At 48.3% G+C, this 18,923-nt stretch overlaps 1 long non-coding RNA gene across 3 annotated transcripts; it reads left to right on the top strand.

Annotated features, from left to right (window-relative positions):
• Window positions 1-47: 47 nt before the first annotated feature.
• On the top strand, window positions 48-14,144 carry LOC137774223 (uncharacterized). Of its 3 annotated transcripts, XR_011075793.1 has the most exons (4): window positions 48-619; window positions 7,232-7,464; window positions 10,854-11,657; window positions 12,849-14,144. It is a non-coding gene; the product is annotated as an uncharacterized lncRNA (long non-coding RNA). The 3 variants fall into 3 exon arrangements; XR_011075795.1 differs by lacking the exon at window positions 7,232-7,464; XR_011075794.1 differs by lacking the exon at window positions 7,232-7,464 and having other exon boundaries at window positions 49-619; window positions 11,481-11,657.
• The last annotated feature ends 4,779 nt before the right edge of the window (window positions 14,145-18,923 follow it).

The following is an 18,923-nucleotide window of genomic DNA, read 5'->3' as shown; positions in this document are numbered from 1 at the left end:
CCCCCTCCCTCCCCTCCGGGCCCCGAGACGCCGGCCGGGACCGGACGATACTGGGCAGGGAGGGCGGGCTCCCGGGGAGACTTCTCTCTTTCCGTTTCTCGATCCTCGGAAACTGTCGGGTCGGGGGGCTGCGCGCCCCACCCGACCCGCAGGGGTGGAAGCTGCACGTGTGCCGGGAGGGGGGCGAGGGCGGGGCACACCCGCTCCGGGGACCCGGCGCCGGTGCTGTCGGCCAGGTTCTCGTCTGCGCGCCGCCCGCCCATCCACCCTGGGCCGGGCCGGAGGCCGAAGCCGCCCGCCCCGCGTCCCCCGCGCATTCCAGTCGCGCCACCGCCCGGCCACGGCGCGGACGCGGCTGGGGACAGATGGGGACGAGGCGGGACAGACGACGCGGCAGGCCCGGGCCAGCCAGCCACAGGGTCCCCCCAAAAGGAGAGTGGACCCCCTGCTAAGAAGTGGGACGGGCCGGCGGTGGGAAAGGGTCCCCTCGGAAAGAGCGTCCCCGCGTGAGCTGGGGCGCTTGGTGAGCCGGAGAGATTTCGAAGTGGACCCGGGGAAGCTGCCCGTGGAGAACCGGGATTCACGGCCGCCTGCTCCTTAGGCTGCTCCTAATTGGGAGGTAATTTCGAGCGATAATTAAAGAATCCGGTTAGTTCAAGTATTGGAAGTTGGTTCTAGAGGGTCTCGGGTGACCTCGCATCGCCCCAGGCTGGGGAGGCAGAGCCAGGGCGAGGCCCGTCAGCGCTCTGCGCTCCTGGAAAGTATCGAAAGCCCAGTTAGGGCGCAGAAACGATGGGGACCGAGGGCAGGTTGTCGGTCACGTGACTCGATCCAGACCCGGGGGTTGTCGGTCACGTGACTCGGTCCAGACTGAGGGCAGGTTGTCGGTCACGTGACTCGATCCAGACCGAGAGGTGTGTCTCACTGCTACACACACACACACACGCACACGCACACGCACATCACCGCCTCCAGGTTTTACTCAGACTGCTCCAGTGACTTGCCCATATCAGACCTTCAAAGTTCATCCAAGTTTATCTTTACCTCCCATTTGCCTTGTGAACTGGGAAGAGAAGGTGTTTTCCACAACCTGGAGACCCCCCAACGTGGCGACAGTCAGTAAATGCTGGTAACTGATGGACTCACCACCTAGTCCGCAGGAGGGACCTGAGGGTAGAGGCTGAGGGAGCGGGCAGAGCTGAGTTCTGCCGTCCCCCACAAAGCCCCATTGAGGTCTCCCCCCACTCGCATCCTCCCTGGGCACACACCCCCTCTCCCACTGCCAGTGGGCTGAGCAGAACCTCTGCGACCAGAGTGAAGGTGTTTTTATGCATCCAATAAATCTGTCCTAGAAGCAATCAGGTCTTCTTTTCCCTGTTGCCTAGGAGACCTGACTTTGTGAGGCTGCTCTAAAGTTGTGCCAGGCACTCTGGTCACTAAAGAGAAGGAAGCTTTTTCCTGTCCGCAATATTTGTTTGTTAAAGAGACCTGGAACTAGAGAGTAAAAATAACAACTGCCCAAAAGTCACTAATCATTACAGAAATTCCGAGTAAAACACAACTGATACTTTGTAATCCATTGCATTGATACAGATTTCTAAAAATCTATTAAGAGAAATTATCCAAAATCTGGAAATAAGACCAAAAGTATAGTGCTCCTTTCAACCTCGTACTGAAGCGTTGTTTAAAAGCCCAAGGATTACTTACTTTTCTAGGAGAATGTACTGTTGTTTGATGTTGCTATTTACTATTAATGAAAAGCTGAGTCTCTATAAGGTTATGTACCGACTTGTAGATTTGTGCCTGGTAGAGATGCAAATAATTTTTGTCCCAAAGAAAAGGTAACTTCAAAGGTTATAATGATTTCCCTGTAGGACATGAACCATGTTTATATCTAGCCTAGCAATCTTATTTTAATATAGGTTAAGGACTCTGTAAACCCATTTCCCCAAATGGTCTTTGAATCAGCTTTTTCATCTTACAAATGTCCTCATTAGTTAATGAGGTGAGTAAACTTTTGGCCCATGTGCATGCCATATTTGTAGAAAGATTTGAGAGTCATACGCAACTTTGGAAAATTATACTTGGGCAAGTCTGACAAGAACAGGAATTTTTGCCAGCTTATGGAGAGACACGTATCCTCACGCACTGATTCGGGGCGTCCGGGTTGGAAAAGGCTCTTTGGAAGGCAGTTTGGCCGTTGTTGTTGAAACTGAAAGTGCACAGCCCTTGTGACCCAACAATTCCTCTTCTAGGAGTAAGTCCAGAGAAACATTTCCACACGGGCACTGAGAGAAATGCGCAGTGTTTGCCACGGTGAGAAAGTGGAAAGGACTTCAGTGGTCATCAAAAGTAGAATGGAATATAGACTGGATGAACAACAAGGTCCTAGTGTGTAGCACGGGGAACTGTATTCAATATCCTGGGATAAACCATAATGGAAAAGAATATAAAAAAGAATGTATATATGTGTGTATAACTGAGTCACTTTGCTGTACTGTACTGCAGAAATTAACATTGTAAATCAACTATACTTCAATTAAAAAAATACTTTAAAAAAGTGGAATGAATAAACTAGTGACACATACATGTGATAGAATACTATACAGCCACAGAAGATGAATCAGTCCTAAAAGTATGGATAGATCTCAAAAACAAAATGTCAGTGGAAAAAAACTGTCAATGAAAATGACTATGGGTACAGCACAGTTATATGGATATATATGACAAAACAATAGTAAATGGAATGATACCTGCCAAATCCATCAAGGTGACTATGGGGTAGTGAACAAAGTCAAGATGGGAAGATGTCAACAGGGACTTTTGCTTTATCTGTAGTGTCCTTGTACACATTTCTGAATTAAACGGATGCACGTATTACTTGTGTAACGTTTTAAAGGGGTAACTCGGCGCTGTGAGAGTTTGGAAGTAAAGAGCCAGAATGTGCCCAGTGCTTGACTCTGGGAAGTGGGATTAGGTCCTAGTGAGGTTTTCTTCTCAGGCTTTTTCTGTTGCTTAAATATTAGATGATGATGATAATGAAAGAATCTCTGACATAAGTACTAGAACTTCTGACTTCTGGTCCAGCCCAGCCACCAAGTCCAACGTATCATCTCACACGGCGCGCCTGAACTCTCTTTGCCTGGATTTGCCTCTCCATGTATCAGAAATTGAACACAAAAATATAAGAAGCCCATGTCTGCTGTGAGGACAAATAAAATGATAGAGGGCAGGCAGTGTGCCGTTACACCTCTGAGAACCTGTGTTGCATAAACGTCAGGAACAGACACAGAAGAGACGGGTGGTTTCAGGTTGTAAGTCGGGCTGACTGAGTAGCTCGGTGCCTGAGGCTACGTAATACAATGTGAAACCGGGGAACAGAGCTCTCTGGGTCACCTGCCTGTCTGCCAAGGTGGGTAGAATTACAAAGGTGTGTCCGAGGAGGAGCCCTGGTTGTAGGCAAGCGCTTGGGAAACCAGATACTTTAATCTGATTCTTAAGAGTAACAAATGGGAATAAAAGAAAGACTTCATGAAATTCAAGGCCTTTACTTTTGAAGGGATGATCATTTTTCTGTTTACTTTTCTTCTGTGGATGTTTTGTTTGGGCTTAGATTATTTTGTAAGCTTTGTCCTTGCTCCCTAACCCTCACAGTTAAGAAAAGAAAGAGCAAAGGTTGGTGGTCACTCCAGGTCACCCTCCGTGTCCCCCTCGTTCTGCATCGGAAAACATGGTAGGAAGCTGGGGGCTCAAGCCAGGAGGTTAGACGGGGGTGGGGAGGCGTTCCTGGCCGCAGCGAGGCCCTAACCCCACCGGTTCCACAATTCGTAACAACCCCACCCCCATGGTACCTCCGCCATATGCAAAGTTGGAGCTAAAACGTCTTTTCCATCACTGCCTGTGCTTGTGATGAGTTGGGTAAACTAGTTACAGGGGCACCGTGATTTTTAAAAAATTTTTATTGGAATATAGTTGATTTACAACGTTGTGTTACTTTCTGCCGTACAGCAAAGTGACTCAGTTATACATATACATATATCCACTCTATTTTAGATTCTTTTCCCACATAGGTCATTACATAGTGTTGGGTAGAGTTCCCTGTGCTCTACAATAGGTCCTTATTAGTTATCTGTTTTATATATAGCAGTGTGTATATGTCAATCCCAATCTCCCAATTTATCTCCCCCCGCACCGTAACCATAAGTTTGTCTTCTACATCTGTGACTCTATTTCTCTTTTGCAAATAAGTTCATTTGTACCATTTTTTAAGATTCCACATATAAGCGATATCATACATTTGTCTTTCTCTGTCTGACTTACTTCACTCAGTAGGACAATCTCTAGGTCCGTCCACGTCACTACAAAAGGCATTAGTTCGTTCCTTTTAATGGCTGAGTAATAATTCACTTTGAGTTCTGCCCACAGGGAGGCAGGTCAGTGAAGGCCCTGCAAACATAGCTCTTCTTCGTCCCTCTTCAAATGAGGAACAGTGGTGAGGCCTCAGCGCTGTGAATGTTTTCAGCACAGTGACCGGTCTGACTCTCATGACAGCCCTCAGGGATGGGGAGGAGAACGGCCCCTGCAGATGAGGAAACGGGGCCTCCAAAAGGGGCTGAAGTGCTCCCAGACCCAGGGCTGGCCCCAGACCCAGGCCTGCCGGCTGATCCCACAGCCTCCTCCGGCTGTGGTCCAGCCGCACTGGCTTCCTCTGCTGGCTCCAAAACATCTCCCGTGCGGACGGTGGGTGTCAGGCTCGCAGGCCTGGCGGGCCTTACCTGCCGCAACGCCCCCCTGGACTGCGGAGTCCCACATCCTTTAGACCAGTGATTCTCAAGCCCTAATAGGCCTGTGAATCCCCTGGGAGCTTGTGAAAAAGCAGATCCTGATTCAGTGGCTGGGGCCTGAGAGTCTGCATTTCTGACAAGTTCCCAGGAGGCTCCAGAGCTCATTTTCTGCAGGCCGCTCTGAGTAGCAAGGCTGATTCTAGCCTCAACCAGACAAAGCAAGTCTGGTGTCAGGCAACTCGTTGTCCCATCTCATGGTGTCCTCATCGGTTCATGATTGTAACTAAGTGTTAATTATGTTTTCGTGGCTGGAATGTCATCTCCATGAGGACAGGGACAATGCCTGACACAGCACCTGGCACGTGGTAAATGTTCACTAAATATCTGTTGAATGAATAAAGTGAGTGAGGGAAACGAATGACTGAGCCACCCTGTTCCTCCCACCAAAACGACGCCATCCCCCGATTCCCAGCAATGAGACATGTGGGAGGGTTTCAGAGTCTTATCATCAAATCCATATTTTCCTGGGGACCCAAATCCCAGGCATCAAACCATCTAAAAGGGGTTCATGGTGATCATCTCTTAGGAATGGGATTACAGACTTTCTATTTTCCTTTGCGCACTTTTCACATTTTCCAAATTTAATGCAACAAGCGAGCATTGCTGCAGTAATTCAAAGGAAATTTAAAAGTTCATCTAAGCAGATTCTCTCTTGGTCACTTCTGCTTTATCACCACAGACGCTGAGCTGGCTGTACTGATCAGTCACTGTGTTCAGCGTCTCAGTTTCCAGACTGTAAAGTAAGGTTGGGCTGCAGATGACCGCTGCGCCTCACTGGGGCGTGAATTCTCTCTGAATCTGTCTTTTCATCCATGTATTCCTTCTCATTCCTGTTACTTGCAAGGAATCCTAATCTCATATCCGCTGACCTCACCTCTGTGGGCTCTTGCCACCTGGAATACCGTTCCACGATACCCCTTTTCTGAGGATGGAATTTGTTGCTTAAGGCCTGAGGAACAGACTTCCCCGCTGCAGCTGAGGTGTTTACATAAACTTAAGTCACCATTTTTTAACATGATACTGAAAAAACTCAATGAAAACCCAAGACTGTTTAAGACTATCTGTCTTAGTCACAGCACGAAATAATCCTGTTGGGAAGGGCTGCTGGAGTTTTACACTTTTCAGTGTAAAATGCTTTTTACATTTAAATAGTGTAAAACATTACGTTACAGTAAATAGTGATCACTTAACTGTAGTGAATGTTGGTTGTAAAGTTATTCATGCTCCTGGGGGTAGAGATGTTGTCCTGGATGTATCTGCATCGGTTGCATCACACAACCCAGAGTCTAGACTGGTACCCTGGGCACATTTCATTCTATGAGTGAATGAAAAGGAGACGGAGGTACTTCCGGCTTGTTCAAGAAATCAAGGGGAGAGGTTTGGGTCGATGTTCACGTCCTTTGACATCCGCTCACGTCTATATGCCCCAGCCTCCCGTCAATTTTGTGCAGCTTACATATCCACTCACACCATCGGCCACTTAGCACGAGGTGAACGAGAATTCCTAGGTAAGAAGACCAAGGCTGAATCCCACTGCCCCTCACTTTATGCAGTAGATGTTTCTGAAAAGATGTGGACTAAGTAAGTGTCTATAAATTTGATTAAAAGGAGCAGAAATTTGTAAAGGGGGGATGTATTTGGCCACTCAGTGTCACCCACATAGAGGGGCTTGATTTGTCCCCAACGGCATTGCTGAGTAGCAAGGACCTACTTTGGGGGGAAATTATATGATTTGGGCCATTTAAGAAAGGAAATATGGGGCAGTCCTGGGGCTCAGCAGGTGTTTGGAGAGGTGGGCATCCTGTCCACAGCAGAGGGCAGGCAGGGGTCCATGAGGCTCCTGAGCCGGTGAGGACAGAACGAGCAGCTCCTCACCACCTGCAATCCCACGTGGTGTGGCTTCCACGGGCAGCGCGTGCCGGCTGCCATTTGTCCTCCGGATTCCCACTTCGCACCCACCTTCCAGAGCATCCCTACTGCCACGCTCCCGGCCACACCCCCCAGGTGACAGCCTCTTCCTTTCCCCTCTTTCCAAGGCATAAACTCTTTCTCCTGCCCCACTGTGTCCTTCCTTTTGGAATCTCAAGAACATCCTTCTGGGGCGGGAGACCCTTGTTTATTTCCCTTTGCCATCTCGACACGACAATTCTAGTTCTTCCTGAGGGTGAGTCTAAGGAAATGGGAGGAAATGTCCATCAAGATCATGTTTGAAGTTATCATACACAGGAGTCACAGGTGACCCTCCTTTCTGAGGCAGATTCCCACATCCTGATTTCCTCTTTGGCTTTTGTGGGCATTTGTATTTTCATTCCCACATGGGCTCAGTGCAGGCAAGGCTGTGTTCATAGAGCCTCTGATTTCAGTCTTCTCTCTGACTCTCTGATCAGCCTGGATGTTGACTTCCACGTGGCAGCCCCAGTGACTTCACTCGGTTGTCTGCACATCCCAAGTATTTCAGCTAATTGCCAACTTTCTGCTACCCGTTATCTCAGGACCGTGAGTACCTCACCAATGGGGCTTAAACAGGCACAAAGCATTCAGTGATCTGAAACCAGAGAAAAGGCTCAGGGCAACGGCACAAATGCCCACCTCGCGGTTCAAGGAGTTGACTTTTATAGAAGTAAGTACATTTGCATTAGTTGTTACGATGAATTGTTCTGACACTCACCCAGACAGGAAAATAATGGAAGTTTCTTTTCCCAAGTGCTCCTGAACTCAAACATTCCAAATGACCTGGCCTCAGCTGGCCCAGAGCAGAAGTCATAAGATTGAAAAAATAAGTAAATAAATTTTTAAAGAGATGGAGGAAGCACTGCTTTCCGAAAACATCCGATTCGGGCCAGTGATTGAAGATGAGCTCAGGATATGCGGAACGTTTGCTTCCTCCGTACTTAAAATTGTTTAAGTTGCTTATTTTGACCCTCTGAGTGAGAAGAGAGTATGTGTGTGGAAAGTTCATGCTTGAGGGACTTTCTCTCCACCATCACCTCCCCAGATATATATATATATATATATATATATATATATATATATATATATATATATATATATATATATATATATATATATATATATATATATAAAACTCTGGGCTGAGCTGCAGTTTAGAAGGCAAGCAATTGCAGACTGCTCTGTCAAGCTTTGCTCTTTGTTAATAATCTATTTAAAGTTCAGCCCACCGGCACCTCCTTTGAGTCTGATTATACTCATAACCCTCCAAGTTCAATGTCAGCAGATCCCGATCTGACAGTAAGTGAGGCTGCTTTCTGGGTTTGCTAAGTGTACACGTTTGAAGGACAGACTCCACCCAAAGCAGCTTCCGTGGTGGAGCCCGCACTGTGCCTTGCAGAATGGTGTTATTAAAGGCCGTCTCCCTGGGAGAACTGGTCTACCTGGGTGGCGGTGTGGACCTGTTCCAGGCAAACGGCCAAGGTCTGCGTGATCCCCACACACTTCACCCCCATAACCGTGACCTCCTGGAGTTAGGCACTGTCTAGTCTTCAATGACAATAGCTCTTGGTGATTAATTTTGCTGCTTTTGGTCGCTTTCAGGGAAACGGGTTTTGGCGTGTAGTCAGTATCTTTCAAATTGAGAGCAAATGGAATTGAGGAGACTCTTTTCCAATTTATCCCAACAATTTAAAGTCCCATGTTAGAAAAATGCAATTCTGCCTGGAATACAAACACATACCAAGGGTTCAATTACTTATTATAACCACTTCATTCCAAAAAGTGTTCGAAGTGGCTTCCAAAACAACGAATAAAAGAATGAAATTGACAGCTGAGGATTTGGGGCAGAAACCGAGCATACCTAAATCACCTCATTTTCCCATTGCTCTGGCTGTTCATTTCACCCCAAGAGGCATAAGTAATGAGGAAGGATGACCATCCGGGGAAAATGACATGGACTCTGGGAATACCCTGTTTAAGTCATAGGCTCACAGGAAAACAAATAGGCCTAAAGTGTGTTATTTAGACCATTTTTTTGCACCATTTAACTGTTACATACAAATCTAGAATTAAAAGCATTTTAATAAGGTGGGTAAAAATATTTACACATATTCGAAATGATCACGCATTAGATGATCCATCTACAGGAAGCTTTGCACCGTCCACCTCCTTCTGCCTGCAAGGTTTGTTCCTTAATAGCTGAACTTTTCCTCTGAATTGGCTCCCAGCTGGGAGCAACAGTCAGTGTTTTCAAACAAAAGGCACTTCCAGGAACTCTTAAGTCAAAGAACTGGTCCAGAATTCTTTCAGTTGTGGGGAGTGGGCAGGAGGGAACTTTTCTGTCTCCTCTGGATCCAGTACTTGGTGGTCCCCTGCTTCTTTAGTGAAACAACAAAATGGCCAGAAAACACTTTAAAAAATGTTTCTTTGACAACGTGGTATGAATGAGCACACTTCCTAAGGAAATGAAACTCCTAAAAGTTTCTGTGACTTTATTGGTGATCTCAAGAGAAGGCTTTTTTTGTTTGGTTGGTTTTTTGTTTTGTTCTTTTCAGTTCACTGATTACAAATCCAGGTTCAAAACTTATGACTCTTTACCCAATTAAGCAGTTATTTTTTTTACGTGTCATTTTTTTCACCCCTCTAATTTAATTTTTTAAAATATTCATCAACACAATCTCTCTTTCCTTGTAAAAGTCCCTCTTTGTCACATGTCCATCTATCTTCACCACTCACTCCTTCACTGATTCAACAGATTTTTTATTGCCAGGTCATAAATCTAGTGAGAACAGCACCAAAATTAGCAGGAATTTGTCTGAACTTTTGGTGCTTCTTCAGAAAAGGTAAACAATCCCTCTGGATCTTGAGAAGTAACCAGGTGGTCTGGGTTTTCCTTTATGTTTTTTATTTTTATTTATTTTAAAATTTTCTTGAAATGTAGTCGATTTACAATGTGTTAATTTCTGCTGTACAGCAAAGTGACTCAGTTATACATATATATGTATATTCTTTTTCATATTCTTTTCCATTATGGTTTATCACAGGATAGTGAATATAGTTCCCCATGCTATACAGTAGGACCTTGTTGTTTATCCATCTTATATATACTAGTTTGCATCTGCTAATCACAAACTCCCAGCCCTTCCCTCCCCCAGCCCCACCCCCTTGGCAACCACAAGTCTGTTCTCTATGTCTGTGAGTCTTCCTTTATGTTTTTTTAATTTAGATTTAGCCCAATTTAGCCCAAGAGATCAGGAATTCCTGGCTCTTGAGGACTGGGAGAGAGGGAAGATGATATTCCAGAAGCTGGTCAGGTACCTCTGATGAGTTCATCTATCAATTTTTAATGCCACCAGGGTTTAATTTCAAAGTGGAAGAAATTTGTGGCAGACTGGAAGCAGTAGCTGCCGCATCCCTGACTGTAATCGGCGTGAGCTCTTTAGAGCCCTGTTTCATTTTTAGTAGATGGCCGTGCTGTCTATTCCTTTTCTAGAATGCACCCTGGAGATAAGGCTTGGGGTATTTGCTGCACACCCAGACATCAGACCATTCATTTCTGCACCAATTTTTCTCCCCCATTTTAAGGGACCTTTCTCTGTGGTAATGAGCTCACTTACAGATTGATATCTCTAGGGGCCCCCGTGTGGGACCTGTGTAGTAAATTTAGAGCAGCACATTCAACTTGTCATAGCAAATACCTCCTGTTCTCTTTATAAAATTCACATACACATGTCTTGTCCTGGATTTAGTTAGCTTGTTGACTAGGGGAAACACTCATCAAGGAGAGAAGCTATGGATATGTCACTTTACGAACAGGAATGTCCCAATCGTCCAATTTCAATCTTCCGATAAAAAGAATGATCACCACATGGTAAACTTTTGCTGTAAGAGTTTTGCTGAAATGCACCACTAATTTTCAGCAGTCAAGAGCATTGTGTCTGAAAGAAAGGAAGAGATAGGAAAACAGTCAGCTCTCACAATAGATTGAGAGTAACTGTGCGAACGACGAGGATAAAGATGAAAATAACCATCTCCTTCTTTCCCCCCTTTTCACCCTAGTGTGCCGTATGTTTGCATCTTCAGTGCCAAGCGGGGGTCTTTCCCAGGTGCCTCCCCAGAGCCAGCCGTCCATGTTCTGCACAGCCAGGCATCCCCTCAGGGGGACAGTTCTGAAGCAGCCACACCTTTTCTTTAAGGAACACAAAGACTTCGAGATTGCTTTCTTTCTATTTTGCATCACTTCCCTGACTAATACAGACACACTGTATTTGCATAACATATTTTTGGTCCGCATGGGACCCCACCTCGGGCTTCCTGAATATGCATTTTACTCTGTGCGATGTCTGAATGTTGCACCTCTGATCTCATTACCAGCCTGTGTGCTTCCGCTGGGTTTTTCTCCAGGCTTTAGAACCGCACCTCCAATTTGTAAGCTGAGCTAACGATTACATTTTCATCTCTGAAAGATGTTAAATGAAAGCATGCCTTGTGGGGAGAATAAATCAAAGATCTCAGCATGAGTGGCCCCCTACCCCCAGCCCAACGTCTCTGCTTGCTCAGTGGAGGCTGGAGAATAAACTCCCCTTTCTCTCGAACATTCATCTTCGCCCAGAGAAACTTGCAGGAACTACGCTCTTAATACAGCATTGTTTAGCCCCCTTCACTGAGACGCTCTCATTTGATCAGCCCAGAGAATAACCATTTGGCAGCCTTGGAGACAGAGTTCAGTGATTGAAGTGCCAGCCGACTGAAACAGCATGGGACCCCAGATAGCTGGGATCGATGAAGAAACCGTCCATCCCTAAAAGAATAGGACAACAGACAGGTTGCAGTCGCAAAAACTACAATCAGAATTTCGCTGAGGTAGGTCAAAGGCAGAGCCAAAATCCCTCTTCCAAGTCATTTCCATTTCTTTGCGTTCTCACTTAGGGTTAGCGGCTTTGGGGCCAAATGCTTTGCCCAAATGATTTCGTTTAACCCTTAGCACAATCCTTGGAGGTTGATTTTTTTTTTTTTTTTTTAATCCTCATTATACAGATGAGGAGCCAGAGGCAAATGAGTTTCTCTAGGTTCCACGGTAAGGGACGGATCAGAGTCAAGTCACTGGGTCTGTGGGTTTGCAGTAATGTGCAGGTTCAACTGTCACCCAATCCTGGGTCTATCCATCCCTTCAGTGTCTTCAGGCCGGTTTTCTAAGACCTTCCAGGGCAAGACCACACTCACATCAAACCTCCTTCTGCCAACTATGTGCTTTGCCAGCTGACACTTCCTTTTATGGCTTTTTTTTTTGCCTCGGGACCTGCTTTCTGACAAGATGGGCGTTTTCTACACCAGGCTCATCCCCAGAATCGTCTGGGATGCTTATTAAAAATAGAAGTGCCCCCCCAAAAAATAGAGGTGCCCCAGCATCTCTTGGAGACTCTGATTCATGGAGCTGGGGGTGGTCAGGGGCCCAGAAGTTTCTTTGTGTAATTCTGATAAATAATCAAGTTGGGGAAGAGATGCCATTTCCCCAAAGTTTTTGACCCATGCACCCCTTTCATGTAATATATAATCTGAAAATTCCTTCAAAACTAAAAAATCCTTCAAAATTAAAAAAAATTTTTACATGATGTTAGCCAAAAGTCATTTTAATTTTAGTATCTTATTTCAGATCAGTATATCAAAGGATGTCATAAAGTATTTCTAATGTAATATTAATGATGATCATAATTTGTAAGATGCATTTTTACTTTTTCTCCCTTCACGAGTGGCTTGTGATATGTAACATACTTTAATTTTATACAAAAACCAACACAGAATTTTTTGGCAAACCAATTTTTAAGTGATTTTTATACTGTGTTTGGTTTGGGCAAACAACAAATATTACAATGCAGCTTGAAATTTAACCACATTAAGGGCATCAAAAGTGGACCATGGACTTAATTTTTAAAGAATTTTCATATTTTGTTTCAAAGTGATAAGATAAGGGAGAGGGTGTTTCTTCTGTTAAATTTTAATTTCAATAAATGGAAAAGCAATTGGATACAATGATTACTGTTTTTTCTCTTTTAGACAATGGTTTGGAGATACTGAACTGACATCCTGTAAGAATTTCAATTTATTGAACGTAACTGGTAAAATTTTGTAAGCTTATGTGAGGAATGATTGTTATTTTCTTCGTAAACTTTGATTTAAATGTCTGTATTCCAAATCCTTTGTTGATTTCACCAATGGCCCATTGCGGGCATGAATCACACAGTGTAAAACTAAGATGAAAATTCACGTAAATGCTGTCAGGAGAGGCAGCGCGGCCAGCTGTTCTCAGCGAACTGGGTGACAAAGTCCCATCCCTCCTCCACGCCCGCCACGGGGCCTCCCTCCTGAGTTCTCAGAGCCGAAAGCTGCCCAGTAGTAAAGGGGAAATCTCTGAATAGCTGTTTGGTTCATTTATGATTTTAAAAGGAAAGTAGCAGCAGGTGCTGGCAGCACCTCCATGACGTGACCCTCTGGAACAGGTTCAGAGATGCTCCTGGGACCGGGAAGGGGTCGGGAGGCTCTGCGGCTCCTGGTACCCCAGCGAGGTTCTCAGTCCCGACCGCCCATCAGAGTCATCGGGGCAACTTTTAAAACAGGGATGCCCAGGCCCAGCGCAGCCCGTTAACCAGACTCTTTGGTGGAAGCTTCCAGTGTCAGGATCAATCTCCGCAGGTGATTCTAACGTGTGGTCGTGAGCCAGCAGCCCAAGGGGCTGAATCGTACACTGTGACAGGCTTAGCGGGGGAAGGAGTTTGGGGGCAATTAGGCCTAAGGCCTGAAACCCCATCAGGATCCTGGCCTTCTCCCCGTTGCTCCGTGTCTTCAAGGGAGTCCACAGCGGCTTAAGGAAAGCGCACGCACCCAAAAAAGCATTCTGCCTGAAGGATTTTGAAACTTGCCTGCAAGTTACTGTGAAAGCTGACACCTTTGCAAATGCAGGTTTTGGAGGCCACGCCCACATCACTGTCACCACCACCCCCGCCAGTACAGAGCGCTCCCCAGGTCCTGCCTGAGGACAGTGCCTTACAGGAGACGCAAGCTCCACCCACACGCGTTCCTGAGCGCTGGCTCTGTGCCCGGCCTCACACTGACCACTGACAACACGCAGGTGAAGCTGCGGCCCTGCCCCAAGGGCCTCCATCCAGTCGGGGACAGAGGCGCAGATCAGGGGTTAGAGCCGCCGTGCTGAGAGCCGAGACGGGGGTGCCGACGACGGCATCCTCACCCCTGCCACCGTCCCAGAGGTGACAAGGGTGCGGAGCCAGCATTTGCGCAATTTCACCTTCTTTGTACATTCAGATATATTCTATAGAAACCTATAGAATACATTAAAGTATCTATAACACATCTATTTCGTGCATGTCTGTGTATGTGGACCTGTGTGGGTGTGTATATATACAGCTTTTGTTGTTGTCTACAGAACAGATGAACAACCGCAAAGTATTCCATGGAAAACTTCCTTCCACTGCAAGTAATGGGCTTATTTCAAATGGTGCCTAAACGTGTCATCTTTGGACCGGGGGCTCGTGGGAGAAGAGGCTGGGTAAGTGGGTTGGAGCTAACGTGGGAGCTTTGCATGCCAGGCAGGGCATTGTTTGGCGGTGTTATTCTGAATGTTATGAAGAGCAGTGTGTGCACGCATGTGTGTACACATGCGCTGGGGGAGGGTGGTTGTGTATGGGTGTGTCGGGTGTATGTCGTGTGGCTGTGTGTACACGTGTGCTGGGGGAGGGTGGTTGTGTATGGGTGTGTCGGGTGTATGTCGTGTGGGTGAGTGTGTGTACACGTGCGCTGGGGGAGGGTGGAAGTGTATGGGTGTGTCGGGTGTATGTGGTGTGGGTGAGTGTGTGTACACGTGCGCTGGGGGAGGGTGGTTGTGTATGGGTGTGTCGGGTGTATGTCGTGTGGGTGAGTGTGTGTACACATGCGCTGGGGGAGGGTGGAAGTGTATGTGTGTGTCGGGTGTATGTCGTGTGGGTGAGTGTGTGTGCACGTGCGCTGGGGGAGGGTGGTTGTGTATGGGTGTGTCGGGTGTATGTCGTGTGGGTGAGTGGCGTGTGGTGTGTGTGTGTGCATGCCCAGGCACGTGTGTTGAGAGCATGTGTGACATGAGCAGACCTATCCTGGGGGACCCCCGGCAGCAGCTGTGCTCTACGCTATTGGGGGACAGTCTCTGGTGGGGCAGGGCGGGCAGGTAGGAGTCCGTTGAGTCAGAAAGTCCCCTTGGAAACAGAAGGAAAGGGGCAGGAGAGGGAACGTGGAAAAGGGACTGATGTCAGGTTTGGCACCAACCAGACGCGGGGCCTGGGGGAGGGTAGCAGGGCCGTGAGCTGTGCTCCTGCCTGATGGTACCTCTGATGGGGGAGGGGCACCCGAGGGGATGGGAGAGCCCCTGAGCTCAGGTGGGGCTTGGTTGAGTCTGAGATGCCGAACTTTCGGCTCAAGGGAAATTGGAGCTCCGGACACTAGTTCAGACATCGTCTAAGAGAGAGGACAGGACGGGGAGGGAAATGCGAGGAGCAGGAGGGGCCTGAGGGGTAGCTGCCCAGGGCAGCGGTTCCGGCTCTGGGGCCCCGTCGGGCCAGCTCACTGTCCTTTGGATGTGATGGAGGGAGCAGTCAGGCCCCTGAACCGGCCGAGAAAGTAAGGGAAGATGCAGAGCTGCCGAGCTGCCCTGAAGACCCCCAGGACAGCAGGGGCTGCGGGTCAGCGCCTGCGGGGCCTGCTGGGGTTTCTCCAGCTCTGTGCCTCGGGGGGACCCACATCAGGGCCCTCGAGGTGCCCCCCCCAGCAGCAGCTTCCCTCAAGGGCCTGGGGGTGATGGCCCTGATGCCCTGAGGGCCGCCCCTCTTCTCCGGAGGGGTGCACTCTGCTGATTTATTCAACACAGAATTCGGGAGACAGTCTCTTTTGTCAGCTCTTTTCTCCTCCAAGTAAATAGATCAGTAAGTGACGATTGCCAGCAGGGCAGGAAGAAAGCTTCCGCAGCCTCCCAGCCTCCCGTAGGATCCCCTCCACCACGGAAAGCTGGTCGGGAAAGCGGCTTTGGGGGTTTGCTTCATTTTCCCGTCACCAACATGTAATTTTCATGCAGCAGCTTGAAGTTCCTCCTAAGAGAACAGAATGAGGTGGAGTCAGCAAGACGTGTGAGTACACGCAGCTCGACGCTGCCAGACATGGGGGTGGGAGGGCAGGGGGAGCCGCCAAAGCCTCAGGAAGCTCGTCCTGCCCAGGCTGCCCGCTTGGCACGAAAACAGAGCCTTTCTGTACCAGAAAGGCTGTCTGAGTCTGAGTTAACCCAGTTCAGCCGACTTTCATCCCTCACTCATAACTGAAATCGGTGTCTGTGTTTGAAACCACATTCACGTTAACTTATTATTTCTATACGCCATCCAGGCATGAACCTCTCGTGGCCTCACAGTGAGTGTGTGTATATAAGTGTGTATGTGAGTGTGTGTGTGTGTCTAGGTGTGTGTGTGAGTGTGTGTGAGACACTTTATCTCTCACACTGCCCACAGCTCTGGACACCAGCAGCCCCGTCCTGCTGGACGAGCTGAGCTTTGGGTACCAGTACAAGGCCTAGGACTGCGTCCCCCGGTGGGTGTGGAGTGGGTCCTCGGGTACGACGTTCCCCTCACTCCAGCCATGGTTTCCAGCCCCTAATCGCCTCTGCCCTGGAAAACGTGCTGTGCAAGGCAGTATTGCAGTATCTGACAAATTGCACTAATTTGTGTTTTAATTAATCCTGTAAACCACCTTTACGGTTCTTGCCTCCCATCCTGCATGTCCAAACCAGCCTGAGGTCACTCCGGGTGTCTGCATTTGACGGTAAACAGCGATGGCTCTCCTTCTTAAAATGCTACGTATGCATCATTTTTGTGCTCACCACGTTGATACGACCTGAAATGCACTGCGGCGATGGAGCTGCCGCTCTGCAGGTTCCACTCAGGCGGGACAAGCCTGCCCTTGGCCAAGCGGTGAGCTCCCTCCAACGCTTGGTCGTTCCGGTTCCAGCCGGCACTTGTCACGAACCACCCGTCCTAGGTGCATGTTCGCCAGGAAGCTTTCCAAAGCCCTGTGTGATTCACCCCACTGGCACAGAGCCAAGAGCACTTCCGTGCCAGGAGGCTGCCGCCCCCTGTTTGCTTATTGCCAGGGTGGTCTCACTTCTGCACAGCGGGTGAGCACCTGAAACTCATCTGCCGGGGCCCAGGGCTCCGCTGGGTTGTGGTGGAAGGGCCCTGAGAGGCTCAGGCCAGCGTACTCTGCACCTGTGGATCTCCTAGCTGTCATTATTTTCTCTTCTGTTTGTTCTTACCTGAAACCATCAACACAAATGGAACTTTTACCGCAAAATATACCACAACATGCAAGGCAGGGGCACCCAAGGGTCAGCTTGGGCGTGGGCTGAGGAGGGTTCCAGCGGCTCTCAGCTGTGCCGGGTGACCCCTTAGATGCAGCTCATGGAGAGATCTGGGGGTGCTAGGGGAGGGGCCAGGGAGGCCAGGGCACCAAGGGGGCCCATGGCTAATTACCCGCCAGTCTGGAAGCTTTGCAATGCATAGCAGTCTCTGTGGCCTTCCTGGAACGTGGTGGGACACTTCCGCATTGATGTTAACCAAGCTTCTGTCCCCTTCACTCCCTGACCCCTTCCCATCTAAGATGTCTTCCAAGCAACTGAATTGATCCAGGAGCTCTGCACAGAGATAGAAGGTGCAAATATGAACACACCCTCACCTGCACGCACAGGTAAGTGGAGGGGCAGCCCTCACTCACACAGCACGAGCTGACCGGGGGCCAAGGTCGCTGGGTCGTGTTTTACAGCTGTTGCGAATGACGCTGCTGTGAACTCTGGTGCACAAATACCTACTCAAGACGCTGCTTCCACTTCTTTGGGACACATATGCCTGGAAGAGGAATTGCTGGATCATACGGGAATTCTTTGCTTATTTTTTAAGGAACCTCCATACTGTTATCCCAAGTGGCTGCACCATTTTCTGTCCCAACCAGCAGTGCACAAGGGTCACAATTTCTCCAAATCCTCACCAACACAAGTTATTTTCTGGTTTTTGATTGTGGACATCCTAACAGGTGTGAGGTGGTATCTTGTTGTGGCTTTGATTTGCATTATCCTGATAACTAGTACAGAGACTTTTAAACTCCGCCCATTTTATTTATTAATTTACTAGGGCACAGAAGAGTTGAAAGAGTAGCTGCAGCACCCAGACTCAATTATTGAGTACAAGTCGCAGCCCCTATGACAGCTGGCCCCTGAACACCTCAGCAGGCGTCGTTCTGAGACTTTGAACCTTGGCCTGTTTGTTTGTGCCAAACAGGGATGCAGTCTCAGGTCCCGTGGATCAGGTTTGAGCATCACTTCCAGGTAGCACTGCTGTTCTTGACCCAGTTGGAGTTTCTGCACAAGCAGCTTCTGATTTTCTAATAAACTGTAAACTCTCACTGGTGCCTTGCCTTGGGTGGTCCCCCAACGGATCTGAGCGGTGCAACTCATGCTATCACGTCCCCCCTCCCCACCCCCCAAGAAACTTCCGAAGGACTCCATCTGGCGTTCAGCATCTTTACGTTTGTTCTTCTTGTAAATATGTTCTGCAGTGAAATTAAGGTTAGGCTTTCTGATCACGTGATCCTTCCCGACTCCCGCGGTCATCCGTCCTTTCTGGATTAGTGACATGTAGGCATTTCCATGTTCTCCTGGAGCTGAATCATGGCGGCCGGATTCTCGCTGTGCGTGGCTGGCCCAGCTCCTAGGGCCCGGCGTACTCCGTGGCCAAGTCTGTGAAAGCCACGCAGGAACCTGCTAGAGATAACGAGAACCGGCAGTGGCAGCCCCCCCTTTTGGTGGAAGGGTCTTCACGGGGCTCATCCTCAGGATTAGGGGCAAACAAGGCGCATTTCATTCTCAATGGCTGAGCCAGGGATTCTGAATGTTCTGTCTTTCTCATGGGCGGTGTCCTTTGGGTCTGAGTCACGATTAGGGATGCTCAGGTGACCAGGTCTGTGGGTCTGCAATTGCGGCTGCATATTAGAATCCCCTTGGAGCTTTTAAAGATCCCCGTGCCCGGGCTCTATCCCCTACCAAAGAAATCAGGA

This window comes from Eschrichtius robustus, chromosome 12 (genome assembly GCF_028021215.1).
Source record: "Eschrichtius robustus isolate mEscRob2 chromosome 12, mEscRob2.pri, whole genome shotgun sequence".
Taxonomy (NCBI): domain Eukaryota; kingdom Metazoa; phylum Chordata; class Mammalia; order Artiodactyla; family Eschrichtiidae; genus Eschrichtius; species Eschrichtius robustus.
Note: the sequence above shows the minus strand (reverse complement) of the source record. Positions and strands in the feature narration are given on the sequence as shown.